The sequence below is a fragment of the Pelobates fuscus genome, chromosome 11, assembly GCF_036172605.1.
Source record: "Pelobates fuscus isolate aPelFus1 chromosome 11, aPelFus1.pri, whole genome shotgun sequence".
Classification (NCBI taxonomy): Eukaryota; Metazoa; Chordata; class Amphibia; order Anura; family Pelobatidae; genus Pelobates; species Pelobates fuscus.
In genome coordinates this window covers 25,123,558-25,150,232 of record NC_086327.1, presented here as the reverse complement: position 1 = coordinate 25,150,232, position 26,675 = coordinate 25,123,558, and the positions used below count along the sequence as shown (strand labels likewise).

At 43.7% G+C, this 26,675-nt stretch overlaps 1 protein-coding gene and 1 long non-coding RNA gene across 3 annotated transcripts in view; one reads left to right on the top strand and one right to left on the bottom strand.

Annotated features, from left to right (window-relative positions):
• Positions 1–26,675, top strand: part of NTF4 (neurotrophin 4) — an 87,451-nt gene that overhangs the window by 9,104 nt on the left and 51,672 nt on the right. Inside the window, exon 1 of one of the 2 annotated variants that reach the window (XM_063436279.1) lies at positions 9,271–9,317. The exons of the other annotated variant lie outside the window; for it this stretch is intronic. The gene's annotated coding sequence lies outside the window, so the exon portion shown is untranslated. Of the gene's footprint in view, positions 1–9,270; positions 9,318–26,675 lie in introns of those variants that run through there. 2 annotated transcript variants of the gene reach the window in all.
• LOC134577512 (uncharacterized) overlaps positions 1–26,675 on the bottom strand; it is a 747,008-nt gene that overhangs the window by 685,745 nt on the left and 34,588 nt on the right. The gene's annotated exons all lie outside the window — the stretch shown is intronic.

Sequence of the window (26,675 nt, the reverse complement as noted above, 5' to 3'; positions counted from 1 at the left end):
GCAGGATGATAGGAGTGGAAATACCCTTTTAGCTGAAGACAGGCCAGAATACTTCGCATATAACTACCTCTCACACTCCTTCATATACAGCAAAACAAGGCGCACGCCTTCCTAGAGATCCGACATGTTTTCAGCCGACAGCATAGTATAGGCTGCCAATAATCTGCTATAATTATCAGGAGAGCAGCATAGCACTCTGAGTTTGATTGACAGCCCATTCCAAACTCCACACTCCCTCCAGTCTATAGACCTCCACTTTGCAAGCTTCGGGGTTCTTTAGCTCTCTTGACATGCCACATCTAATTGTCTATAATGTTAACCATTTCTTGGAACTGACCAATTGCTCGTAGTTTAAAGACAACGTCTATTCATTTAGAATGGGAACAAGCAGAGCAAGTTAGGATTAGGTGGCTTTAATACGTCTACAGAGACCTAAACCATTTAAAAAAAAAAAAAAAAAAGGAAAAGTTTGTAAAACCTTATAATCTAAATTAGGGGAAGAAAACCAGTAGCTGATCAGCTGACGCCGACGCTGACCTGCTACTCACGTGATCCTCAGCCGACCTTTGGATGTGGGTTGTGCATAACAATAGGTCCCGTAGCAGCGTGTGCAGCGTATTTAACATGATCTATATAATGCTCCTGCAGACTTTTCATCAATTCCATATAGTGTAAGCAACGTGTCTGCCAATGTTTGGGCTCACATCTTTTGCAAATGCTACAGCGCACCCGATATGGCAAAATAAGTAGGACTGGGCGAACGATTTCTGCAAAAGAAATGTCCAAATATTTATCCAATTCACCCCCAGTTCCCAGTTTAGTAAATAGTTATGATGAAGTAGTGATTGGGCATACATTAAATAAATCTGTACATTGTGCCGGCAAAGATGTCAGGAAATACATAAATCACGTCATACATTTGCCTCAATTTCCTTCTCTTTTCAGCATTGAAATAGGATGTTGTTGATGTGACTATAGCTGCAAGTCCTCCAAATGGCCAACAAGGTATCCAGACCTTAGCAGGTGGCTGCAATACTATAAAATATGGGATGCTACCACACTAGGACAGAGAAAGAAACAAAAAAAAAGGCAAATTACATTTAAGTGTCATTGTAAGCACCATGACCACTACTGTTCACTGCATAGGTCATGGTACATAGAGATCCTCTGTCCCTATATACAGTTTATTTTAAATGTGGAAGAATCACTGCAGCTACGCGACCGGTCCCTGACTCTCCGCTTATCGCGTGTCCCAGTCATTCTGCTTCTATCCCTGCATTTATTCTTGAAACCCATTTTTGGCAATGGTGGAGAGTGTCCTGGTTGGTGGAAACCCTTCCTGCTCTCAGAGGAGCACTGTGATGCGACCTGTTTAAGTCCAGCAACTAATCAGGTTTCAATGTATTTTTATTTATTTATCTGTCTATCTGTCTGTCTATCAATATTTTTTTTGCATTTACTTAAAGGAACACTGTAGCATTAGGAATACATATCTGTATTCCTAATGCTACAGTCCTGATGTCGATTGTCATTTAGGTCTCAGCCCTGTGAGTCACAAAAAAAGCAAACAACACCTTTACTCCCTTGGTGTTGCCATGACCTTCTCCTCGAGTTACGTCCTCCATGATGACGGGCCACTCCAATGCTCCTCGTGGAGGAACATTGGAAAACACATGAGCAGCGTTCGCCACAATGCTCCTCCAATTCCACCATAGAGAATCATTGTATTTAATGATTCTCTATGGCCAACCGTCACTGCACTGAGCATGTGACTTTACGGCATGATAGTCGGGAAATACAATTCTCGGCTCTCTCGCCCAGAGGTCTTGGCGGCCTAGCTTAAAACTGAGCTTTCAAGCCTTCTATATAGTTTTAATAAGATTAAGTTGTTAAAATGCCTACATTGTTCCTTTAATTGAATGCATTGTCTATATAGCGCATTAAAATGGCCTAGGTTTCAAAATACCGTGTCTCTATAAACCTATAAATTTACTAGGAATCTGGCTACAACAAAGTGTGTATACATAGACGTTATTACTCGTAAAGTCACACCATGTATTTGTTTTTGTATGCACAGGTGCACTTCGATTGTTAATGTGAAAATTGCAAAACAAATGTGTCTGTGCTACTACCAGAGGTAAAAACTAATTGCAAAACATCATATAAAAAGGTGAAATAATAAACGTATCTATTTTTTTTTCTTGATCTTTACATTTGCTTGTTGTTCTACCAACTCAATGTTTATACTATTTTGTACGCTTGATACACCTGTCGTGCTGCACAGCCTACTTTTGTGTACTCTCTACACCTGTTTCAATGTATAGACAGCTTTGTATGTACTATACACCTGTCTTAAACCTTGTTAAACACGGTTTTGGTTGACCGACTTCCTTTGTAAAATTACCTTTCAATTTGGCTTGCCAAGAGACCATGTCTAATGGGGGGCCCTATCACCGCTACTTCACTTTCAAAGAGACAAACAAGATTAAACTGTTCCTCCATCTTCAAAGAGCGTAAAACCACGCTATAGGGCTATTTAAAAACAAACCTCTCACAGCGAGCCGGTTAAAAAAGGCCCGAAGTCTATATGTTGCTGAAACACTAGAGGTTTTTTTTTTTTTTTTTTTATCTATAGATTGTATTACTGAAGGGTTTGTGATGAGTTGCTATGTTATTCGATCTGTCCTACAAGATCGTACATCCTTCTTATGTTTTTTTTTTTTACTGTCGGCTTTCCAAAGATTTTTCACAAAAAAAGCCGACCTCACAAACCTGAACATCAAAGGGCGAAAAAGTGTGCAAAGTGCATTTTCATTCTGCCTTGCTACATAGTAAAGTATTTTACCCTTTCTTTATCTCTCTCATTCCTCTCTCATTTGAAAAGAGACAGGGAAATTGATCTGCCTCCTGTTAGAGTTATTAAGTTTTCATGTGAAAGATAAAACGCCCTCTATTTTACTCTTTGGTGATAGCAGAATAAGAGAGGGAGAGCACAAGAATGAGATAGAAAGAGGAGAAAAAAACCTTTTTTATTCTAAACCCCAGTTTGATGTTAGTACGACAGCCTACAGGTACAACATTGGAAGCTTATCTTCTTGCCTTTTTTTTTTATATACGGGACAAATCTTTGGCTTTCTCCGTCTGTAAGGCTGGTGTTCGAAGATACGTTGCGTTTCATGATGACTGCTCCTAACAAGTATTAGACTGATTCCGTCTGAAAAATCGTCAGAAAAAAGATTGAAAATCTGAGAAGTATTACTTTGTAAGACTCGCCAATACTCTTTTTTTTTAATCTTGGGGGGGATGCATCCATTAGAGGACCACAGGACAAAGGAGAACACAAAGCGGGCACTAAAGATCAGAAACTTTGAAAATAAAGGTATTTCTTGAAAAGGAGACTTGGAGAAAATTCTTAGAGGTTCTTTTTGAGTATGCATATTTTAAGATTCTTAGACTGATCTACACGTCTCAATACCTAGTCTAAGTATATAGAATGTTTCATTGTATTGAGAGTTTTAATCAGTCTTCTATGAGTTATGTACATGTCTGTTTTGCCAATTATAATCTTGTTTCATGTATAGTTATGCAAATTATACAGTTCTTCATTCAATGTCTTTGACATATATAATGATCTATTATGACATTTAAACATGACTCATATTAGTTCAAAGTGAATATTAAATGGGGATGAATTGTTTGATTGTTAAATAATATTTTTTTTTATTAAATATTGTCATGATTGTTCTATCTATCTATCTATTCCACAATACCAGAGTATTGCAATATGTAATGATACCTTTTTATTGTACTAGCATAGTTTTCCTCTCTTTCCCAGGTCTGAAGATCTATCTATCTATCTATCTATCTATCTATCTATCATGCTCTCTCTCTGCTTATTCAAATGTTATTACTCTTAACAGATGGCCTTTTGTTAGGATTTTGGAATCGGTGTCATTAAATAACTCAGAAATGTTTAACTATCTTCTTTGGCAATGGATTTCTCATTTTCTCTATAACGTTCTTTTTTTTTAACTCTTGGTAATTAGGGGTATTTGTCTCTTAATTCTTTTTAAATTCTAATGGTTTTAAGCTAATGCTGAAGAACAATGATGTGCCTGCCACCTGTTCTTTACCAATTTCCTTTTTTGTCTTTTTGGATCTTACTTAATACAAGGGCAAACCTTTCTTCTTCATCTGAGTTACAGACTAAGACTTTTCCCCTTTTTTTTGTTTCCCTTTTTACTGCTGGCAACATTAATTTTCTTTGTAAATGGGAAGCCGTTGTAAGGAGATGAGAGAGAAATGGCATTGATTGTCTTCTACAGAGGTGTATTGAGTTTCTGGGACTTTGTGTGCCCATTTCACAAGGCAAAATAGGCCAACAGAATTCTGGGTTAGCTCAGGCGCCTAATTCATGGGAGATCCCGTGTCTAGATGCCAAGTTTGTGCTATCTAAAACCTCTCGTTATCTTCTCTTTTTAACTGATTTGCGTCTCGGTTACATCAATTAATTTATCAGTGTGTCTTTACATAAGAAGAAAAAAATTAAACATTTGATTCCTGTGCAAATTGAACTGTATGGAATTTGATCTTTGTCGAGAGCAGAATTAAACTTTTAGAATGTCTGCGCTAAAACCATAAAATTCTCATACCTCAGTGATGTATTGACCTGTGTTCCACTAATTAGTGAGTGACTGGTTGGATTCACACAGCGAATAAAATATTGTGTATATATTGTGTCGGAAAATGTACAGTTTAAAAAACAAACAAAAAAATAACTTTTTCATTTAGCATCATGTTCTGTCACAAGGAATACACTGCGTGCTAATTGAAAATGTTTTAGAACTGGGATTGTGAACTAATCTTGCGTCTCTGCCCAACGCATTAAACGGTATATCAAATATTTAGAAGAATTTATACAATTAGATTTTTACTTGGGAATTAGTCTAATAGATTACTGATGTAGTTTTAAAAAATGGACAAATTATGTAATATATTACGTTATGAACACTGTGTTGAACGAGTGGTGACATCATCCGTGCAATTCTTTCCCATAACGGCCTGGGAGTATTGCATGGATCACCTCTGTGCTGTCTAGAGGCCCAAATCTTGGGAAGAAATGGGACATACATGTCCCAGTCTACCTATTAAACTTCTGGGTGCACCTACTGCTATTTTAATGATGACAGCTGAAATAGTAGGGTTATGCGAATTGTTCCTTTGCTCTGTTAAACGTAATGTACAATTAAAAAAATTGAACAGTTTAATTATACAGAACATTTTATAATTTTGCTGTATTTTTTTTTTTTTTTTTACTAAATAGATTTGTTTATATCTTATATTGAAAATAATTAGATTCATGAATGATTTTCTTTTAATATACATATGCCTCCCAACTGTCCCGATTACAGCAGGAAAGTCCTAATTTTTCGGGTCTTGTCCTGCCATTTCAACTAGATTCCCAGGCGTCCTGATTTTGAGGACACCAGGGAATTATCATCAACAAGCATTGCAATGTTTGAAGTGGTTGAGGTTAACGCAGTGGGGAGTTTAATAGTTAGGCAGGCAACCTGGGTGGTATTCACACCTGGCTGACCTAACAGTTAGGGACTCAGCCCTTTCCAGATGGACCAAAGGGACGGAGCCAGTGATACACTCACTTCCTTTACCCCCTCCCTCCGATATCCTGATTCTATGGATACTGGAGTTGGGAGATATGTATACAGATTTTTCGGTTTCTTTGACTTGCCCAGAATGTAAATGGAATTGAATGTGTTAACCCTTTGCAAATAATTTCTTTTGATTTTAAACGGTCACTTCTCAGGTATTTCCTATTCTGTTTAGATTTCCCCTGTTTTTAGCAAATAATATATGTATTAGAGGTCTAAAACATAAAAATAAATGTCCAAACTCCTATATTGTGTTCTATGCTTGGACGCCGACCCCCTGTCACTGCCTTATTCTGTCATTGAACAGCAGAGAAACAGAAATAATCAGCTTAATCAGCTTGATTTGCTACTTTTTACTACTAAGCTCACCCGGGGCATCTGTTACCCCAGTGTACGTGCTTAGAAAGAAAAATACTTGGGAAATCGCATACGTAAACCTGTCAGAGCTGCAAACAGCGACACATCATTGTCACACTATACATAAAGTGGCAAAAAAATAAGACAAAACAATGCAAAGATCTTAGCATGCCATAAGATAGATTTGATTGGCTCTTTCACACTTTCCTGTTAGGGCATCTCCTGGGTGTGGGTGTGTGTGTGTGTGTGTGTATGTATATGTGTATGTATGTATATATAAATATATTATTATATATTATATATATTTAAAAGGGCCCATGACACTGGGTGTCTCCTGCCAAAAACAAAAATACTAGTGTGGAAGAAAAATCATACATGCTTTGTTTGAAAGGAAGTGTATTTACAATGAATGCCGCCAACGCGTTTTGTATAAACATACCCATTTCTTCAAGTATCTTGCTGATTTCAGTGTACGGAGTCCTTCATAATTCTTTGTGAGTCTGTGCCAACATACTGTTTGTCAGCAAAATAAATGAATATTTTTCAATAAAAACAATACAGAAGACTGTGTTTGTTTTTTTAATGTATTAGCACTAGTGAGTGTCTTTTTTGGGAAATTGTATAATCTATTATTATTATTACTACCATTTATATAGCGCCAACAGATTCTGTAGCGCTTTACAATATTATGAGAGGGGGATTTAACTACAAATAGGACAATTACAAGAAAACGTACAGGAACGATAGGTTGGAGAGGACCCTGCTCAAACGAGCTTCCAATCTATAGGAGGTTGGGTATAAAACATGTTAGGAGAGAAAATAGCAATCAAATAAGGTGGGAGTGAATCAGAGCAAGAGGAGAGAGTAAAGTGCTGCCCTTTAGGAGAGAGCAAGAGATAGGTATGTGAGGTAGAGGTTACTCTGGGAGGCCATAAGCTTTCCTAAAGAGATGGGTTTTAAGGCACTTCTTAAACAATTGAAGACTAAGAGTCTGATGGCAGTAGGAAGGGTATTCCATAGGAAGGGAGTTGCCCGCGAGAAGTTCTGCAAGCGTGAGTTAGCCATACGGGTGTGAGCAGCGGACAGGAGAAGGTCACGGGCAGAGCGGAGAGACCGAGAAGGGGCATACCTATGGATCTGTGATGAGATATGAGAGACTAGAATTGTTCAGTGCTTTATAGGTATGGGTTAGAATTGACTTCTATAGGATACAGGAAGCCAGTGTAAGGTGTGAGAGGAACAACAGGAGTGAAGCCCATGGAACAGTGAAACAGGGGAGTGGGCCTTGACAAGGCCAGGAAGTAGGCAGGTGGAAAGGTTTGGGATGTTCAGGGCGGGGCTAAGTAGGGGAGGAGTCAGGTAGTGTAAATAGGCGGCCATCTTAAGTGAGGAGCCAGTTAATCTGAATTGCACTGACCTGTCACTTGTCCCACCCTCCCTCCCTATAGTTGAGTTTGATCCCGTTTGGTCACAGCGGCGGGAACAGGGCGTGTTAAAGCCAGGAGTTAGATGGAATTGGGAATGGACAGGCCAAGGCCTAGGCTGGAGTAGGCCAGATGGATTAGATGTTGGTAGGTTCAAGCTCTTCGGTGGCTACGAACCTAGGGGGTAGGGGTGTCTGGGTACACCCCTACAGTTAACAGATGGTTTTGGGGCCTCTCTGGTAGGCCGTGTGTTTCTGGTTATATGTTAAGTGAATGTTAATTATTGTTCAAAAGATAGGGTCATTGTCAGGGGTATTGTACGGGGGGATAGTAATATAATGTTAGATGGACAATGACCCTAAATTGTTAATTTATTTATTTACATATTTAATAATTAATAAAGCTGTGGACGTTATAATCCAACAGATAAATTCGGTGTCAGTGTCTTATTTAAGGTAAACTAAAATGGCACCTGCCGAATAACGACGGTGCATATGTCAAGGAAATTCAGTCTGGCGGCAGCATTCATTACAGACTGTAGGGCGCAATACGGCTTCTGGGAAGACCAATTAGGAGAGGGTAACAATAATTCATGTGGGAGATTACTAGAGCATGGACAAGCTCCCTGTGTAGCATCTTGTGTAAGAAAGGGGTGGATACTGGCTATGTTTTTAAGATGGAATCTACAAGATTTGGCAACATGCTGGATGTGAGGCTCAAAGGTGAGGCCAGAATCAAATGTGATGCCAAGACAGCATGCTTGCAAGGATGGACTTATGGGGATACCACTAACTTGAAGGGAGAGCAAGAGAGGAGGATCAGTATTAGGAGGAGGAAAGACAAGAAGTTCAGTTTTAGAGAGATTGAGTTTCAGAAAGTGGGAGAACATCCAGTCAGAGATGGAGGAAAGACAAGCAGCGACATGTTGCAGGACGGCAGGGGAGAGGTCCAGGGAGGAGAGAGAGAGCTGGGTGTCATCAGCGTACAGGCGGTAGTGGAATACAAAAGAGGTAATAAGTTTACCAAGAGAAGCAGTAAGAAGAGGAAATAGAAGGGCCTTGGGGAACTCCAACAGAGACAGGAGGAATGGGTAAGGTATCATTAGAAAAGGAGACACTAAATGGGCGTTAGGAGAGATAAGCGGAAAACAACAAAAGGACAGAGTCACAGAGACCGAGTGATTGAAGAGTTTGAAGAGCAAGATCAACTGTGTCAAAGGCAGCAGACAGAGCAAGAAGAATTAGTATGGAGTAGTGGTCTTTGGATTTAGCTGCGATTAGGTAGTTAGTAACTTTGATAAGAGCAGTCTCAGTAGAGTGGAGAGTGCGGAAGCCAGAGTGAAGAGGGTCAAGGAGAGCGTTGGAATTGAGGAAGTAAGACATACGGGTAAAGAGAAGTCTTTCCAGAAGTTTGAAGAAAAGGGTAGCATATCTATATTCTTACTTGTATCACTGGGTGTCTTCTCGACCCTTTACAATATATTACTCTATAGACTGTGAGATGAAGCAAGAGGAAAGGTCCCTCTTTAGAGTTCTATTTTTGGGGTAGGGTGGGTCTCAAAGAACTATATATATATTGATTTGAGATATCCAATAAAGATCTCTCATATTACATACTTAAAGATCTCTCATTACATACTGAGCATGTTAATTACATGAGTGGGGATGAACCGAAGGGCAAGCTACTGAGTTTCTCGAAGCTTTTGCCCGTTCTCAAAGTTCTCATATACTTTGTTTTTGTTTCTTTTCTGCAGCCGCCAGAAAATACCAAAATATTGGGATCAAATAAATCAAACTAAATGTCTCTCTTTCTCCTCCTCTAATGCAGAATGTGCTTTAATTGTGCCAGAACTGAACTGGATTATGAGGTACATTTCTGAATTAAATCTACATTTTTTTAAAAATATAAATTTAAAAGAATACAGTACATCTCATGAATACGTTTTTAAATAAGGTATGAGTGATGTTCAATGTAATTTCCAGGAAAGTGACCGTTCCCCTTTACATTTGATTTTGTCTCTTTTTGGTTTGGAATATTTTTTTTATTTTTTTTTAGGAGATAAAACAAGTAAGGAAAAATCACTGGATTCATAAATCACAATGTAACAAGGTTAGCCTGCCTGACAGGCTTACATTTTGATATCATGGTTAGAGTCCCCCCATAAGGAATCCATTATGAGATCCTGTTATATGAGCCCACATGTAAGTGCATTGGCCAAGTTTCCCTCGATCACCATGATAACAGATTAAAATGTTTCTCAATTGTCCCGCGTAGGTTAGATTCAGTCTTTTCTTTTAAAGAACTCTTCAGGAATGAAGAGAGTTCGTATTTGTTATCCAACTTGCTGTAAATAGGTACATTCTTTGGAATATTTTTTTTTCCTTTTATTTTTTAATTTATTGCCTTTAAAATATGTATGCTTCGTAATGCCATAAAGGTTGAAATGCCTTTTTTGATGGAAATCACCTATAACTTGTGTAAACCTTTTGTTTCATATTATTTTCTTCCAGATTTATATTAACTATTTAGCAAATGATATTACAGTCCAGGCACAGACAGGGCACACAATGCAAATGAGGAGGAGAAATCAAAACAATGTTTAATGTATCCACTTCTCTGTATGCTTCCTCTTTGCTTACAGCCAGATGCTACGGAATTTGCTGGCTTTACATAAATAATAAAACAATAATGATAATAACATATAGTAATAATTGACAGGTAGTCAAAATGGAGGCTTCCAGTCGCAGGAGATGTTAATCTACACTTCATTTATTTTTTTCACACCTCACCTTGATAAACGTGTTAAGTATGCAGTTAAGTGTTTATAATCTTAAAAATCCTGGGAGGTGTCCGTTCCTTTTTAATATCAGCATTTCTTTTTAACTAAACACGTGCAGAGAAGATAAGTGTAGTCTAATCCTTTGACCAGAGAATTATGAATCAACAAGTCTATGCTATGGAGCACCTTTGTAAATTTTCAGAGTACTGCTAGCTTAGTCCTCTATGAATCTAGATGAGCTGTAGCCTGGTTCCCCAACACGTAAGCCATCTAGCTGTGGAGATGACTTTCCGAGCATTCCTAAGTAAATTCCAGAGTGCTAATTCATGGAATTCCTCTGTATCCCTATGTAAAATATCATATTATCCACACGTGGGCAGCTTTTTATTAAAAGGATGATATTGTACATCTGCTATAAGCAAAGCACACGTTCCTCATTCATCTTGATCTCCAAAGCACAGTACCAGCAAGACTCTGCCTCGGCGTCCATAAACGTTAACATTTTTGTCTTATTTAACTTGTATAATGAGGTGCGAGCGTGGTGATCGCACTCCTTTGTTTACCTGACCTATGGGCTGTTAGAACCGTGCAGGCTTTTAAAAAAAAATAAAAAATGTAGTATTTCTTTTTAAGATGGACTGTGACTTTGGGGGCGTGGGGGGGCTTTACTGAGCACACTGCTCCAAAACTCAAGGTTTCCCATGTCTTATTTCCATCACAACAGACAGCTGCTTTTTAGAACAAAGTAAAACATCTGGCAAGCAGCTGTGGCAGCGTCTGCTGTGAAGTTTGACTGTGTCTGCCGCTATAGACCGACAGAAACAGGTTGCACTTGACCATGACATAAAAACCTGAGTGACGGACCAAAGATTGGCGGAAGAAAGGTGTTGCTGTGTGTTTTCAAGGAACATAAAACTAAATTCACTTCTATTTAATGTGCCTGTCTGTTGCTGCCTTGAAGTGATTTATGGATCTATAAAGAAAGTCCAGTACTTAACCCTTTGGAGCGTAATTTTCTTTAAATTCTTTGATGGTAAACTGTTGCTGTAACTTTGTTGGAATTCCATGACTTACTGTTTCCGTATTATAGATGTCCCAGCCATGTCTTTGGATATTGGACCAGTGTTGCCAGCCCTTGATATATGGTAGCTTTACGAAACCCCTGTTCACCATAGGGTTCTATATTGTCTTGTTACAAAGAGGAGAAAATTAAACCATGGGTCCATAGTGAAAAGGCTGGTAGACTTTTGTTCTACATATGAACTAACTTTCCACTGGAAGTTGCCCTCGTAGAGAAAGGTTAAGAAGTCTACCATTATAAAAAATGATTAAATTATTTTATATACATGTCTTGTTATTCAAATACTCCGAGGCCAAAATCGTTATTCTTTTTTTTAATTTTATTTTTCACCTTTTGTTGACCAGGACCGAACATTTTTTGGGTCAATTTCATGATTATCCCAGCCAAACCCTCCTTAAAATCACTAACGCCTCTAGATAAAGTTCCCGTGATGATTACATTTGATGAGTATAAAGCGAAAAAGACGTTCTGATAATCCAAAAACTGGAACACGGCCCACTCCTACCGACTGCAGTCACTTTTTTGGCTTGAGGAGCTTTTTAAAATGTGTTTTCAGAATCCTGGATTCCTGAGCTGCCTTAACAGATACATTTTGTGAATCTGGAACAAAGCAAGAAGATTTGTAGGGCTTTCTGGAATTTAACCCTTTTGAGATCTATTTATTTAGTGGAATCCAATCTTCACATCCTCCTCCATCTTTATAGAATCCCAAATTCCTCCACCAGTTCCCCATAGAGTAAAGTCCGAAGGTGCTAGATGAAGCTCTGTTTTTAGTAACATTTCTTTTATCTTGATGTTTGATGTAGGAACATCTCCTAATTCTCTTTAATTTTTCTCCTGCAGTACAAGCTTCATTCCATCACTCTACATCGACCCTAATTTTTCCTTTGCATACTTCATTACTCTTCTACTTTTTGCCTGGCTTCTTAATTTCACCGTGTATCTGTCTTCTTTATCTCTTGTCTACTATTCCTGTGTGCCAGAATCGCCTGTATCAAGGTTTCTCATATATATTTCAATCAGGCAACAGTTGTTCTTCTGGATTTATTTTTTCTTGTCGTACAGTTTTATCAGAGTACTCTTCTCTTTCATAACTTTTTTTTTAATAATCATGTTTACGTAGTGATACACATTCTACGTGCTATTGAAACCGAGGTACAAGGAATATATAATTAAGTGTTGTATCTGACGAAAGTATTTGAGTGAGAGCCCTCCTTTAGGTACAGTCATCTTAATTAATTTTAGAGTATGTTTTTTTTTTCTTGTTTGTGTTGCTAATTTTTTTGTTTTTTATTTTATCTTTTTTTTTTATTCTTTAATTTTTGGTATGCAGGTAGGTACAACAGTGCCTGTATCGCCACAACAGCATCAGCAGGCTCGATTTCCGTAAGCATTTTATAACAGTATTGTCGCATGTAGGGTATGCATACATTTTTAAATGGGAAAGGTAACGATAATTAAGAGGTCTAACATTCAGATGTAACGACTTGTTAGCGTTTAAACAGGTTTAGGTGAATCAAGAATATGCTTCAATTGAAATAGCTGTTTACAAGTTTATCTACAGACGCAACAACAGCGTGTTTAACGATGTACTAAGGTTAGACAGTGGCTTAAGAGATTGCACATTTTATGTAATGATAACAAGCCTGGCTAGACAGTGAAATCGTTAGATTAAAGTAAAACAAAATAAAATATAACATAGTCAACGTTTAACAGTACTAGATTAGTTATACCTACATAGGTGTAGAGTGGCAGTACGATTTGCAGTGTATCAGTAGTTGGCTTATGTGTGATGTGCATACAGGTTGCGCTGCTCTTGTGTAGACTATTATGCAATAACAAGCTATCAACATAGGGTTAAGTCTGCCTTCGTGTTAGTGTTATAGTAGTGTGCCCGTCGTGGGCTAGGAGTTGTTAAACTAAGACAAAAGCAAAGCATTCTAATATAGGGACATTCTAGTTATTTTACTATACATGCAGGAGCATCAGTCAGCACATCAGAGCCACCAGGCTGGCATATAAACGTTACGGTTGCGGCGAGCAATGTGGTAAGCCAGCCGTGAGTGCTGGCAATGGACCCTCAGCGTTATGTCCCTGGCAGGTAGCCCTGGAATCTAGCAGTAAGTCCAGCATCAGGATCAACTGATCCCTATTAACGGCAGTGATGATAGTTGTTTAGGTAAGTTCATTATAGAGTGGGAGGTAATATATGGCAACAGCGTGAAGTTAAGGGACTCTTTGCAGGTACAGCAATCGCTCAACGACCCCTTTAAGCTACTGTACGTCCCAGTTGCGGGAATGGGTACTCGGTCAGCCGATTTCCCTCAGCGGTAGAACAAGCGTGGGGATGTCCCTGTGAGCAGCAACCAAGGTGATGCCGTGTTGGTTTCTCCTCCAACCTCTGGCCCATGTGTGGGTAAGTATTAGTCCGCAGGCTTGGGTGCTCTGTAGTGCCATGCCATTCCCTTGACTGGAGTATGTGTGTGCTTGCTTTGGCTGCGGCGGGAGTTTCTCCATGTGTGCGGCTGTTGTTGAGGGGCAATACCCCTGGGGGCCTTCACCCCGGGTGGGCGATCGGTTTGGTGGGTACGCATGGGCAGCATAGTGAGTCCGTCAGCTCGGGCTCTCTGTCTCTGGGCTGGGTCTCTTTATGGCCAGGGATAGCCGGTGTTTTTGCTGCGACGTCGCCGCCAGCGGCGGTGGATTCTCATCCTGCGCGGCAGTTGTCGGGTTGGTAGCTTGGGGGCTGTGGCCCTGTACGACACAGGGTGCCCCTTTCCTCTGCTCCCATCTCCTTTGCCGCATCCCGCCCGCCTGTGCTGTGGTACTTTACTCTTTTCCCTGTGGGGGTGTTGCAGCTCACTTGGTCCCAGCAGGGTGTGCTGTGCTGCCTGAGGTACTTGCAGCTGCTCATTTAGGGCATGCCAGAACCGGGTGAAAGCGGCCTCTAGGCGTCGCATGTCCTCACTGTGGGATTCCGCTTCGGGCATGCAGTATGGCTCACTTGGTGTGCATGTCGCCTCCATTTTGGGTGCGCCATGTGCTCGGCTGCCATTGTGCTTTGATGTAGCTGGCTCTGTGATCCGCCTGTGACTGCCACTCCTGTTGCTTCTGTTGCTTGTTGTGGACCGAGATGACCCCCGTTGGTCCAGGAAGGGGGGGGGGGTAGGTGATGGCAACCCCGAGGGATCCGTGTCTGGGCCAGGCAGTGCAGGGAGCGGCCGTCTCCCCGCTGCTCGACCTCCGACAGACCTCAGGGTGTGTGGTCGGGTCCCGGGTGGTTACAGCAGGGCTGTATTTTGCACGAGGCAAACAAGGCATTCGCCTAGGGCGGCACTTTCAGGGGGCGGCAAAGAAACGCCGCCCTAAGTGCTTAGTCAAGTGCCTTGTTTGCCTCATGTCTGGGGGAGGCCAAGAGGTTACCGGCCGGCCACCCTTGGATCCTCCCCAGGCATTTAGCTGACTTAAAGCTTAGACGGGAGGGGGGGGGAGGGGAGCAAGGGAGCGCAATACTCTGAGCACTTCCTGCTCCCTCGCGCGCCAGGAGCTGGAATATGACATCACTCCGGCCCCGGCGGTGCGTGAGGGAGCAGGAAGTGCTCAGCTCCCTTGAGACAGATAGACCACCTGCACAGTCACCCACCCAGACACCTCCCCACCGGGAACATCCGCTGCTGGGACCAGGACCCCCTCCCTGCCCGCTCTTGCTGGTTCCGGGACCCCTCGAGCAGTCATGGGATTTACCCTGAGCGCGGAGGAGAGGGCTGCGCTGGAGAGAACCAAACAGACCTGCTACTGGGTGAGCTACCCCCCATCTACTCCACTGCCCCCTAATCTGCCCAGCTACCCCCCACCTACTCTACTGCTTCCTAATCTGCCCCGGCTACCCCCCCATCTACTCCACTGCCCAAAATCTGCCCCAGCTACCCCCTATCTACTCCACTGCCCCCTAATCTGCCCCAGCTACCCCATCTACTCTACTGCCCCATATGTGCCCCAGCTACCCCATCTACTCTACTGCCCTATCTACCCCCATTTACTCTACTGCCCCCAAATCTGCCCCAGCTACCCCCATCTACTCTACTGCCCCATATGTGCCCCAGCTACCCCATTTACTCTACTGCCCCAAATCTGCCCCAGCTACCCCCATTTACTCTACTGCCCCCAAATCTGCCCCAGCTACCCCATCTACTTTATTGCCCCCAAATCTGCCCCAGCTACCCCCATCTACTCCACTGCCCCAAAATCTGCCCCAGCTACCCCCCATCGACTCCACTGCCCCCTAATCTGCCCCAGCTACCCCATCTACTCTACTGCCCCATATGTGCCCCAGCTACCCCATCTACTCTACCCCCATTTCCTCTACTGCCCCCAAATCTGCCCCAGCTACCCCATCTACTCTATTGCCCCCCAAATCTGCCCCAGCTACCCCCATTTACTCTACTGCCCCCAAATCTGCCCCAGCTACCCCATCTACTCTATTGCCCCCCAAATCTGCCCCAGCTACCCCCATCTACTCTACTGCCCCCAAATCTGCCCCAGCTACCTCCCATCTACTCTACTGCCCCATCTACTATTCTGCCCCCAAATCTGCACCTATGCTTTACTGCTTTCCAACCTGCCCATATACCACAATCTGCCCCACTGCACCCTATTCTGTTCATATACCCCATTCTTGCGGGATCTGCCCGCTGCAGCCGGGGTACATACTCCCTTAATCTTTTTTTAATCAGGGACATTCATTTTCTCCTCCCCCCCACCTCCTCTCAACTGCCTTACTGGGGTTTTTGAATTATCGCAGGCATGCATCATCAGCACCCCTTATCTACCATACCAGGGTACAGTAATAATCTGCTCTTACAGATAGCTAATGACTACCCAGTACTGTCGGTGTGTTTGTGAGTGAATGTGTGTGTCTGTCAAATTAGTGAGGATGTTCGTGTCAGTGTGTGTATGTGTCTGTCATTGAAAGTGTGGGTTGTTTAAACAGTGTGCGTGCCAATGACTGTATGCGTGCGCCAATAACTATATATCTGTCAGTGAGTGTACGTCAGTGCATGTGCCAATGAGGGCATGCGTCTGTCATTCAAAAAAGTGGCCTTGACACGAAGTGGTGGGGCAAATTTAGATTAGGGGGGTGTCTGAATTTAGTCGTGCCTAGGGCAGCACAAATCCAAGATACACCACTAGGTTACAGGCTTGGTTTTGGTGTCGGGTGATTCCTCCGGGTGTCCCCATCATTATAGCTGCCCTCCAGTGGGCGATTGTGCCGGTTTTTCGGGGAATTACCCCCAGAAAGTGTTGAGTATAGCGGGAGCTGAGGTTCAGCACAACCGCCCAGTCTGGATGCCAGCTTTGTTGTGATTTTTACTGCCACTGTGGCCTAGGATACATTATTTTAGATCTTTGACCATAATGTTCCATGTTTCACATTCTTTATACTGAGCAGTTTCCTAATTCATCACAAATAATTCATCTAAAATTAAAAGGACATTCGTTCTTAAAGCAATTATCAGGAATTCCCAAACTTTCAGATTTTTTTTTTTTATTCCCCCCCCCCCCCCCCCCATGAAACAGAATTTGGAAATCCCTAAATTCTTCATTGCTGTAAAACCACAAGTATAGAATATAAGGAAAACTAACATTTTATGAAAGGTTATGGTCGGCCGTGGAATTTCCTGTAAACCATAGTACTCGCCCTTCACTGCAAGACTGCAATGTGAGCAGGTCAGGGCCTGTCTTGTGTTAAGCTGTGCATACCGTGTATCCGAGTTATAGGACGCCCACCCTTCTCTCTGTAGCCTTGAGCAGTAAGAGTGGTCCCAAATTACCGCTGTGATGAGTGCATTCAATGTCTTTAATTTAACCCTTGTGTAATCGATTCTACAACCTGTTTTGGAAGTTGTAGACTTTTCTATTTCCATTCGCCCCATTATCATCCAGTTAGAAATTACTATGTATGAAAAGAGATGTTAAACAGATATTTTTTATTAATGTGGGTTATATCTTTTATAACTGGATGTGTCATCAAACTATGAACCGTTTTTCAAATGGAGTCTGCAGTGGATAAAATGCAATTAATATACCTGTGGTCATCGGAAAATCTGTTACGTTAGAAATAATACCCCAAGCTAGTGTCCATGGGATAAACTCCAACAATGGAATCTCTCCCATGGACATGGCTGGAACTTAGCTGAGAGAAGGGCAGAATGGGCTTTTCATAATGAGATAGACAAGGGACAGCCCACAGGTTGATCTGTCAATGAATTACAGCTATATGATCCTTTGCGATACCATGTATTTGGAAGTTTTATAAGCTGGCAAAGCATCACAGGAAATTAAAATCCACATTGGCTGGAGATGTATCTGTTGGCTACACCTGAGATAAATACTCACATATGTCAGGTGGAGCTCTCACAAAACCATTCATAGTTGCATAAGCTGATAATTGCCAATCTGTGACTAACCTCTAGTCTATAGGAACACATGTTTGCTTTTAAAGTTTGTTATGGGAGAGAAGAAAGTGATAGTTTAGGGCAAATAGGACCAGGGGCGGACTGAGAACCCTCAGGGCCCCCGGGCAAAATAAATCAAGGGCCCCCTTACAGGCCCCACCCATACTCCGCAGCAACCGCCACCCATGTCCCGCCTCCATGCACCGCCTCCAGCCACACCCTACACAATCTTTAGACACAAGGAACAAAAGTGCAATAATCCCTTCGAGGCCCCAGTAGAGACTACAATTGAGGGCTAATGGGCCATGGAGGGGGGTCTTTCTAGCAGAGTCTATCTCAGTGTCCTTTAGAGAGTGTGTTAGAAAGAATTTCCTCCAGGTCCCATTAGAGACTACAATGGAGTCTAAAGGGGCCTGGAGGGGGGTCTCTCCAACACTCTGGTTCCTATTCACAATATAGCAACACAACATAGCTTGCTGATACCTAGGCCAAGTTAGCTCCTCTTACCTTAATTACTGTTGCTGGCTGGCAGTCTGTGGGCTTGCTGGCAGGCTGTGGGCTTACTGGCTGCGGCTGGCAGGCTGTGGGCTTGCTGGCAGGCTGTGGGCTTGCTGGCTACTGCCGGCAGGCTGTGGGCTTGCTGGCTACTGCCGGCAGGCTGTGGGCTTGCTGGCTGTGGCTGGCAGGCTGTTGGCTTGCTGGCTGCGGCTGGCAGGCTGTTGGCTTGCTGGCTGTGGCTTGCTGGCTGCGGTTGGCAGGCTGCGGGCTTGCTGGCTGTAAGCCTAACTGGTGGCCTGTGGGCTGGCTGGCTGGCTGGCTGGCCGGCCTGTGGGCTGGCTGGCTTGCTGGCTACTGGGGCACTTGTAGAAATAATCCATGCACAATAACCACTACTGCTCTGTGTAGTCGTTATGGTGCCAGGAGGGCCGGACCCCCCTTTCAGAGTAAGTAGTCAAACCGTTTAAGAACAGTCTGCTGGGATATGAGGCTGTAGTAGGGTATAGGAGCAGTGGTGCAATGTGTAAGGGGTGCAGTGTGTGTGAAAGGTTCAGTGTGTGTGAGGGGGTGTAGTGTGTGAATGTGTAGGGTGTGTGGGGCAATGTGTGTATGAGGGGGCTGTGTATGTGTGTGGCAATGTTAGTATGGGGGCTGTGTGTGTATGGATGGGCAGTGTATGTGTGTGTGTGGCAATGTGTGTAAATGTGTATGGTGTGTGTGGGTGTATGGTGGGCAGTGTGTGAATGTGTATGGTGTGTGGGGGCAGTGTGTTTATGGGGCTAGAGTTCACTCTCACCACTGCGACCACCAGGAATCCCTGGTGGTCACAGTGTTGAGAGTGAACTCTAGCCCGTAGCTCCAGGGCTAGAGTTTACTCTCGCAAGAGCCGTAACGTTGCCGTGGTAACCGCGGCAACGATCTGTGCTCGTGCAAGAAGGACCCAGAGGAGCTGCAGGCTGAGCTCCCGGGTCCTCTCTTCCTCCCTCCCCTGCCGGCTGCCAGCACGGTGCCTGCGGACAGGGGAGGGGGCAATTGCCCTCCTCTTACTCCCCCTCTTCTTACTCCCCCCTCACTCTCTTCTTACCCCCCTTCTTACTCCCCCCTCTTCTTACTCCTCCCTCTTCTTACTCCCCTCCCCCCTCTTCTTACCCCCTCCCTCTCTTCTTACCCCCCTTCTCTCTCTTCTTACCCCCTCCTTCTCTTCTCCTAACCCCCCCTCTCTCTTCTTACCCCCCTCCCTCTCTCTTCTTACCCCCCTCCCTCTCTCTTCTTACCCCCTCCCTCTCTCTTCTTACCCCCCTCTCTCTTCTTACCCCCCTCCCGCTCTCTTCTTACCCTCCCTCTCTCTTCTTACCCCCCCTCTTCCTACCCCCCTCTCTTCTTACCCCCCCTCTCTCTTCTTACCCCCCTCTCTCTTCTTACCCCCCTCTCTCTTCTTACCCCCCTCCCTCTTCTTACCCCCCTCCCTCTCTCTTCTTACCCCCCCTCCCTCTCTCTTCTTACCCCCCTCCCTCTCTCTTCTTACCCCCCCTCCCTCTCTCTTCTTACCCCCCTCCCTCTCTCTTCTTACCCCCCCTCCCTCTCTCTTCTTACCCCCCTCCCTCTCTCTTCTTACCCCCCTCCCTCTTTCTTCTTACCCATCCCCTCCCTCTTTCTTCTTACCCCCCTCCCCTCCCTCTCTGTTCATTTCTCCCCCTCTCTGTTCATTCCCCCCCTCCCTCTCTGTTATTCCCCCCCCTGTTCATCCCCCTCCCTGTTTATTCCCCCCTCTCTGTTCATCCCCCCTCTCTGTTCATTCCCCCCCTCTCTGTTCATCCCCCCCCTCTCTGTTCATTCCCCCCCACCACCCCTCTCTGTTCATCCCCCCCACCCCCCCTCTCTGTTCATCCCCCCCACCCCCCTCTCTGTTCACCCCCCCCCCCTCCCTCTCTGTTCATTCCCCTCCCTCCCTCTCTGTTCATTCCCCTCCCTCTCTGTTCTTACCCACCCCCTCCTCTGTAGCGTGGCCGAGCTGCTGTCCGGTCCGGTGCCCGGCCGGAGTGATAGGAAGATGCACACTGAGTGTGCACCTTCCTGTCAGTCCGGCCGGGTACAGGAAACAGAAACTCCTGTTCCGCGCGTTTTCTGTTTCCTGTACCCGGCCGGACTGACAGGAAGGTGCACACTCAGTGTGCACCTTCCTATCACTCTGGCCGGGCACCGCGGACCGGCGAGCGCTACAGAGGAGGAGAGGTGAGAAGCTGCAGCCGCCTTTAAAGGGGCGGGCGGGCCCCCTGATGCCATGTCCGAAGTGCCCGACCGGTCAGTCCGCCCCTGAATAGGACTCCCCCCCCCTCACCACCACCACCACCACAGAATTGATGGGTTCTCGTTGGAATGTAAGTAGTGCCTCAAATTAGACAGGGCATCTTCCTACTTTGAGGTCATCATCAGAGGTGTCTACTGAGTGGACAAAGCCTCATGCCTGTCTTGTGCATGCTGTGAAATATGTTCTCAGCACAAAAAAAACAGGTAATGACAGCTATTTAAATACATAAAAACTTCTGAACAGTTGTTTGTAAGAAGTGTTAAAACCGCTAATAATTGAATGTTTTAATTAAAGGACCACTATAGGCACCCAGACCACTTCAGCTTAATGAAGTGGTCTGGGTGCCAGGTCCAGCTAGGTTTAACCCTTTTTGCAGTAAACATAGCAGTTTCAGAGAAACTGCTATGTTTACCTATGGGTTAATCCAGCCTCTAGTGGCTGTCTCATTGACAGCCGCTAGAGGCGCTTCCACGCTTCTCACTGTGATTTTCACAGTGAGAAGACGTCAGCGTCCTTTCCTATGAGACTGGCTGAATGCGCGCGCGGCTCTTGCCGCGCATGCGCATTCAGACAATGACGGAAGAAGAGGGAGGAGAGTCCCTGCCCCGAGGGAGCCGGGCGCTGGAAAAAAAGTAAGGGATTAACCCCTTGCTCCCCCTTCAGCGCCACGGGAGTGGGACCCTGAGGGTGGAGGCACCCTGAGGGCACTATAGTGCCAGGAAAACGAGTATGTTTTCCTGACACTAAAGTGGTCCTTTAATGTAAAATTCTCTGAGGCAGCTGGTGCAATTTAACTAATGTAATGCCCAGCAGATTAGAGACATACCTGGATACAAAAGCAGATTGGTTGACAATCAATCCACCCCACCCCCAATCCTCACCCCCCTTACTTCCTTTGGTTGGCTGCCAAGCAGAAAGTGGTCAGCTCCATGCCACAATGAGTGAAATTTAGCAATTTTTGGAATGGACTGGGAAGGGACAATCTTTTCTTAAACAGTAAAACCCAGAAATAAGATAATCTGTGTCCTGTCTGGTTTATGCATTGAATTTGTAGGTCCTTCTAAAGTCATGATACAAATCACTTTATTTCGAATACCTTCACCTAAGTCTATTGCTGACCTCACACCTATGTATTCACACTGGAGTCAAGTTGCTAATTGCTACAGGTATGTCTAGTTTGGTGTGCAGAGCTGAATGTGACCTGTCTGAGTGACAGTCTCTGGCAAAATTTGCTACAAACTGTCCTGAGAGTTTTTTTTTTGATTTGGCAAGAAACAAAAAAATCACGGAAATATTTCGATAGAAGAAGGTTTAATACGCATGTTGCCAACTTTGAAGAACTATGCTGGGTCATGGGGGTTCATATTTGGTTACTGAGGCCCAGGAACACAGGTGAATGCAGCTATTTAAACAAATTAAACTTTGAGGGCATAAGTAGAAACACAGGACTGTCTTGGTGAGGTACAGACAAGATAATTTAGGACAGGGCTCGACAAATCCCAGGCACCAACTTGCGCCTGGTATTTTGTCCTGGCAGCCCTTTAGGGAAGCACGGGGCAGCATGGGAGCCGGCAGGCCACCCGCTCGCACGGGGCAGCATGGAAGCCAACCAACCACCCGCCCGCATGGGGAAGCATGGGAGTGACCGGCCACCCGCCCGCACGGGGCAGCACCGCTAATAGCAGATTCATCTGTGTGGCGCTATAGCTGTAAAAGTCTTCACTAAAGACCACTAGGGTTGGGAGGGAGAGTCAAAAAGTCTGGTAATTCAGTTGTTTAGAATTTCAAGCCTCACTTCTGAGAGTCAGATTGGACATACAGGGCAGTACATGCATAAGATGTTGCATATACACGATACGCTGTGTGCCTGTGAAGGCATCATTTGGGAAGAACATGCTACAGCAGACCCTAGCTCACACCTTTTTACACAAATTACCCTGAAGATCTATACATTACGACTGATTGATTAACTAGGAATCTATTTATAAATTTAGAAGACACACACGTTTATTTGAATATCCAATCTGACTCTTAAAAGTGACACTTGAAATTCTAAGCAACTGAATTACCAGACTTGTTGACCCTCCCAACCCTGGTGCTCTATAGTGAAGACTTTTACAGCTGTAACTCCACACAGATGAATTAGCTATTAGTGGAGTAGAGTTGCAGAGTGCGTTTGTACTTGCTGCCGCGTGCTCTACGTTACATGAAATCTGGCAAAAATAAAGTTCCCTTAAAGTCACAGCAGGTATTTGTAAACTGGATACAGAAACAACAACACTTACAGGAAATGCACGTGTCAAAATATTGTCAAACCAGGGTGTTATAAAATACTACTTTGGTTTTTATTTCAATTAAGCCGCATTTTTTCACTGTGAATCATGTAGAAACAGTTTTATTTTTGTCATTTCAAGAGTCCTGCTACAAACAGGAGCTCAGAGGATAAGGAGAAAAAGATGGTGACGTTTTTCTTTTAACATTTTACAGGGTTTTTCAGTAACTCCACATTGCTGCAAATTCGATCTGAATGGCAAAACCGAGACTAAAACAGTAGGCTTGGAAAAATCCTTCATAGGCTATAGACACAACTTGGCTATTTTGACATTCAGATTTTATTCACTAAAATGAATTTGGTGAATAAACCTATTGGCTCTAGAAAGAGACACATAAAAGAGCTAGGGTGGGCAAAGAGACACAAAAAGGGTCTGGGAGAAAGAGTCACACAATGGGGCTGGTGGGGGAAGGGACACAAATGAGGCTGGGATTTGTGTCCTGCTAACACAGGTTTGTTCCCTTGTGTTCTGCCGCTAGGGAAATGTCCCCAATTGGCATTTCATCCTTGGGCAGCAGAGCGCTCACTCTGTGAACAGGCACTCGTTCTTGTAGACAGGTCCTTTCAGTGAGTAGGCCTCCAGAGAGGCTCCTTCAGTGAGCAGGCTTCCAGACAGGCCCCTTCAATGACTGACCCACCTCTTTTAAAAGGCTCTGTTCATGTGAGTTATGTACTTTTGTACTCCAGACAGAGAGACCGACTGTTAGCCCTGATTTCCTGGAACTGTTTTAGGCATAGGATCATGTGCACGGTCGGTCAAAATTATGACTTCCACGGAAATCCCGAACCCCTGAAGCGATTTGGGTGATTTTTGGATATGTTGGTCACCCAGATCAGGGCTATCAGGGAATGTAACTTTTGTGGTGGTTTTATGTATTTTTAGGGTACTTTTGGGGTGTTTGGGGAAAAAGGTTTTTTTTTTTTTTTTTTTTACTGTGCTTGGAGATAATTGGATTAGATTAGGACAGTTCCTGATTCCAATTATCTCCCAGGCACAGAGAAGGGATTATCTGAGTTTGTATGGGAGTGTCCTGGACCTGAGAGCCAATGTGATTGTATTTGTTTCTACTGTGGTTTACTCTCAGGTCCAGAGGCATGCGCATTCAGCCGATGATGTTGCTAGGAAGGAGGAGGAAAGCTCCCTGCCCGGCGCTGGAGAGAGGTAAGATTTTAACCCCTTCCTCTCTCCAGAGCCCGGCGGGAGGGGGACCCTGAGGGTGGGGGCACCCTCAGGGCACTATAGTGCCAGGAAAACGAGTATGTTTTCCTGGCACTATAGTGGTCCTTTAAGTGTGTGTGCATCTGCATGCACTGGCGTACATATCGCGTACAATTTTAGCACCGGGCCCCATGGGTCATGTGTACGCCACTGCAGTTTAGGCTCATGTTTGGGGGATTGGAGAGCTATATTCACAATCTGGGGATTGCTATAATCAGTATACTCCCTTGGATCACAACACTTGCTCTTAAAAGAGCAGCCTGCTTCGCTCTCTGGACTAGGAGAGGTCTACCTACTGGAAGCTGGATGCTGGTCTTGGGTCCAGGGTGGGTGGAGGACAGCGAGACCCCAACCAAGCTGCGGCGGTTTGTGGGGTTTACAGTGGTTATGGTGTTCCAGTGCAGTGCTTATGGTGCTTGCAAGTACTAGGAAGCAGCAATTGACGGAGGTACCCTGTCGGGGTGCCAGGCGGTCCGTCACAGTAATGTCTGGTGGAAGACCATTCCAGTATCTGGTGATACATAAGTTGACTGCAGTGCACATTCTAATTGTCAGCTTCATTGTGTTTCAAATAAGCTTACATTTTTTAATATTGTTTTATAGTTCATGGAGCTAGACAGTGATCCGTGAATATGTCCCCATAGGATAAAATGGGGGGGGGGGGGGGGGGGGAAGGAGGCGCATCAATCTGCACTGCCACCAAAGTTAAAAATAACCTTGCTACTTTCTCAAGCACAGCTTATAGATCGGTCAGAGCAGTTCTAGACATTTCCGAAGTTCATCTGATATGCCTTAAGGACTGACCTTTATTAATTATAGAAATTACAGGCTGTCTTTTTTTATTTGCTTAACAAAGCATTATATTGTACAACTTTCTGCTCCCTTACATTGTGAATGACAGATTTCTGCCTGTGCTACCAACATGCATAGCAATTATGAGCTATAATTGGTGACTAATGGTTAATTGCCTACCATCAGTATATGCCACTGGGTCGCCAAAGCCTAGCCTAGGGCCGGCTGGACGCCTAACAAATATTTGTTTTAGAATTGTCTGCAGCTTCCCGGTGTATTATTTACATATATGTACAGTGGTGTATTTTGGATTTGTGCTACCCTTGGCACGAATAAATTTCTAAATTTGGCCCACCAGTTCGTATCAAGGCCACTTTTTTGACTGACAGACACACTCACAATGACCGACACACACACATACACACACTCACTGAGACACAAATACACTCACTGACAGACACACACACACACACATTCTCATACACTTACCAATTATTAATATATATATTTTTTAATTTAAAAGGACATAGCTTCCTTGCCGCCCGGATAGAATATTAGTAGTTTAACACCTGGGGGGGCTTTAAGGTGGCCGCCAGCTCTTGGGCCCCCCAGGACACAAGGCATTTGACTGGGCACTTGGGGCTGTGTTTTTTGCAGCCCCCTGAGAGTGCCGCCCTAGGCAAATGCCTTGTCTTCCTTGTGGTGAATACAGCCCTGTACATATACAAAGCAGCACGAAATATCAGTCTTTTGGCATCTCCTCCTTCTGCCCTAATTGACCTATAGCAGTATTATCGGAGGGCGGGAGCTGGAAATGCTCTTCACTGACCTAAGCCCGATTGGCACTGTAGAATTTAGCTCAGGATAGCTGGCGGAGGATCCTGAACCTTAGAGAAAGTAGAGAGCGGTTCCTGGCAGACCTCGTAATAATTCAATCCTAAAATGATTTGACTACTTACAAGGGAGGGATCCAGGACACTCCTGGAACCATAACCACTAAAACCCGCTGTAGTGGTTATGGAGCTTGGAGTGTCCCTTTAATATTGCCACTATGCCTCGCTGTTTCACAATAGTTTGGTTGGGAGTTAATGTTAGGAAACAAACAGTAATCATGTGACCAGGGGTACTCCAAAAGCTATAGCATATTTTATATATATATATATATATATATATATATATATATAAATGTATTTTATAAAATTATTTTTTGAAGGGGAAATGTTCTGCATTTTAATGATTTTTTTTATTTTTTAAAGCACAATTAGAGCTGTCTGATTTGTGTAGGAGATCCGAACAGGAATGGTAGCCATGAGAGTTACCTTTAATGATGTATAGTCATAATTATAGTATAATAAATCGGCTAGTATTCTCTCTGTAACCTACATAATGATCTAGCAGTGGTTTCTAATAGGAGGAATGTCAAAAGTTAATCTCTGTGCTAACTGTAACATATTGATCATGCGCGTTCTGAATCCGCTTTGGTTTGCGAGTATAACATCATTATGTGTTTCAGAAGTCATTGAGTAATCACAGAAATGTATACTTTACTTTGTGATTAAGGCTCTTGGCTACCATAAAAATCTGCAATGTCAGATCAAGGCCTCTACTACTTTTGCAAAAAAACATTTCATTTTTTTTTTGGATGGTCTTTCCAAATTAATTCATATTTTTGGATAAACTTTTAAAAATTATGAAAAGTATTTTAATTTTGTTGTATATGTATTCTATATGTTTTATATAATTTTTATATGTGATATATTT